Below are 3,605 nucleotides of genomic sequence, written 5' to 3' on the forward strand. Positions count from 1 at the left end.
AGTGTTTATTGAACGAAAACACCTAAAGCCCCACGAGGCTCCGGCAGGGGATGGTGGCGAACCCTGCTGTACTCTTTCACCACAACTTTCTTCCTGTTTCTGTTGTGCCTGTAATTCAAAGGGTCAGCCTTGTCACACTGTGTCACGCTGAATATCCCCGAGAACTACGTTAAGGATACACGTATCTGTGGAGTGCTCAGCCACTTGCACGTTAATTTCACGAGCAGGCTGTTCCGTTGATCGGATCAACTGGAACCCTCGACGTCGTAAGCGATGGAGTGCCAACAACAACAACAACTGTACTTGTGCGTGTGTAAGCGCAAAAGGATGTATCAATTAAATGATAGCAGAAATATTGAGTCTGATATGATTGTCAAGAAAATCCTTGAAAGGTGCTGACCTAATGTCACCGTAGTTCAACGAATTAAAACTGTAATTGCGTGTCATTTATTCTCCTCATTTTCTGCACTAATTTATTTAGCCAAATTTCTCTTTAATCAAACACTCATGTGGTAGACTACTGTTAAATATGAACATTATAAGTGCAAGTTTATCTTGTATTCTCATAATTCCTCGCTGTCAACTGAAATTCAGAGAGTCTTCTGCATTATATATTACAAGGTATTCCCTCTTATATCACGTGATCTAATGCTCTACAAACTTATTTAAGATCAAGAAATAGCAACCAAATCTCTGAAATCAGAACGTACTATATCAATAATGGAATGATGCATTGAATAATGCATATAAATATTTATTGGTAAAAATACAAAATTCAAAATGGAGTTTATATTATTTGTTCCATATGTTTGTTTCGCTATTGTGGTTATTTGCATCTTGTGCACTGGGTGTTCCCAATGTAACTGGATACTAAGCCACATATCATAACCAGTAACACTGTTAAATACAATAGTAGCCATATCAGTTACTAGATGTAAACTGGATGATGATAGAAATTTAAATACACCAATATAACATCTACACCGAACTGTACACACAATAAATATAAATATTCATATACATCTCAATCATCAACAACAACGCCCTACTTGAATGGGCCACAACACAATAGAATTTGACTTAAAAATCACTTAATAAATCCTATCAGATGGTGCTATTAAGACAGACATGGCCTTGGTCACTCTTTGGCTGAAGCATGTCTAAGTCACTTAAGTTATATCTTATCCGATGTATTTTACAGTTTGTGCTGAGCTTTACGGTTTTTCAAAATGGGTTGAATAAACTGTTAGGTAGACATCAGTCCCTGTCAATACAAGTTTAACAATAAATTTGAGTCTCATGTTTGCATTGAATACTCCATCAGTAAATATTCTTTTATTATTCGTAAACAAAGATTAAAATGACTTCAATTTAATATTTATATCATTCAGGGCGGCGAGCTGGCGGAATCGTTAGCACACCGTGCGAAATGCTTATCGGTATTCCGCCTGTCTTTACGTTCCGAGTTCAAATTCCGTCAAGGTCGACTTTTCTTTTCATCCTTTCGGAGTTGATTAAATAAGTACCAGTTACGCACTGGGGTTGATGTAATCGACTCAATCCGTTTGTCTGTCCTTGTTTGTCCCCCCTGTGTGTAGCCCCTTGTGGGCAGTAAAGAAATAAGAATTGTTAGCAAGTCGGGCGAAATGCTTAGCGGTATTTCGCCTGTCCTGAGTTCAAATTCCGTCGAGGTCGACTTTTCTTTTCATTTTTTCGGATTTGATTAAATAAGTACCAGTTACGCACTCGGGTTGATGCAATCGACTTAATCCCTTTGTCTGTCCTTGTTTGTCCCCTCTGTTTAGTCCCCTGCGGGCAATAAAGAAATAAATATTTGTATTATCCACGGCATTTAAATATTCAGCGCCAGCAGAAAAATATGGTAAGTTTATGAATACGTTTTATCTTTTACTTGTTTCCGTCACTGGATTGCAGCCATACTGGATTACCATCTTGAAGGGTTTTGCCGAACAAATCGCTCCTAATAGTTATTTTTAAAGTTTTCTATTTATTCTGTTGGTTAGTTTTGCTGAACCACTAAGTTACGGGGACTTAAACAAACAAACAAAGGTTGTCTAACAGCGTGGGAGGGAACAAACACATTCACTCACGTACAAACACAATGCATGCACGGATAACAGATAGAAACACACGCATATACATTTATACACATACACACACGATGGACTTCCACATAGGTTTTCTCTACCAAGTTCATTCACAAGGCATTATTCGGCACGAGGCTATAGTATAAGACGCTTACCCAAGGTAGTGCGCAGTAGGACTGAACCCAAAACTACGTGTTTGCAAAGTGAGCTTCTTAATCACACAGCCAAACGTGAAATATTTCTATTCTTCTGTTTGCCACATCAGAACCCTTAACTAACAGCTCACTTTTATATTAACATTTAAAAACTGAGTTAGTTTTCCAGGGTAGGGGGCTCCGAAAGGGATCTCAGAGAGTAGTGTCTCTGCCTTCCTGAGCTTGTTTTCCACGACATCTCTTAAAAATCGTAGTAGAGGCCTTGGTACCGGGACCACTCAGGTCTAGAAACTGAGGTGGTTGGGTAAGCAAGAGCATGCTCCCTGTAGAAAATCCAGCTCTATAAAAGACTCATGATAGCAAAGGAGAATGGGCACCAGCCAGCCAGCCAGCCTAAAGGTTGGAAAGGTTTGCCTACATCGGTTGCTATGGCATTGAGGTAGATCCGGCCACCCCCGTTAACGGGACAAAACCGGATTTAAAACACTGTTGTTGTTGGCACTCCGTCGCTTCCGACGTCGAGGTTTCTAGTTGATCCGATCAACGGAACAGTCTGCTCGTGAAATTAACGTGCAAGTGACTGAGCACTCCACAGACACGTGTACCCTTAACGTAGTTCTCGGGGATATTCAGCGTGACACAGTATGACAAGGCTGACCCTTTGAATTACAGGCACAACAGAAACAGGAAGTAAGAGTGAGAGAAAGTTGTGGTGAAAGAGTACAGCAGGGTTCGCCACCATCCCCTGCCGGAGCCTCGTTGAGCTTTAGGTGTTTTCGCTCAATAAGCACTCACACCGCCCGGTCTGGGAATCGAAACCGCGATCCTATGACCGCGAGTCCGCTGCCCTAACCACTGGGCCATTGCGCCTCCACTTGATATCTATCTATGATGATATCTATGATGATATAAACTATCCTACCATAACAAGTTCAGTTGCCATCGGATTAGCTCGAGCAGTCCATTCACTACATCAAGAAATAACTACACTATAAGCTTCATTTTTGTATTTCGTCTGCAAGATTAACCCACAAATTAAGCAAACGATGGATTTGCTAGTTGGATAGATATTTAACTAAATGACTAATAATACAGCAGGGAAATTGAACCAGTGCGTGTGTTATTATTTTGGTGTGATGACTTTCTCTATACACTATTAACTTATATACTCCCTAATGCTCTGTTACTTTATTTAACCAATATAAATTGTCAAGTGAAGCTCAGGTGGTTCATTTGCTTGTTTAACGCATCTACTTTAACAGCAAAAGCTCAGGTGGTACTTTACTCCATTTTACAAACGTACGCTAACATTTGGCATTTAGGTATGAGGAATAAGTTATTA

This window comes from Octopus bimaculoides, chromosome 6, assembly GCF_001194135.2.
Source record: "Octopus bimaculoides isolate UCB-OBI-ISO-001 chromosome 6, ASM119413v2, whole genome shotgun sequence".
In the NCBI taxonomy this organism is placed as follows: Eukaryota; Metazoa; Mollusca; class Cephalopoda; order Octopoda; family Octopodidae; genus Octopus; species Octopus bimaculoides.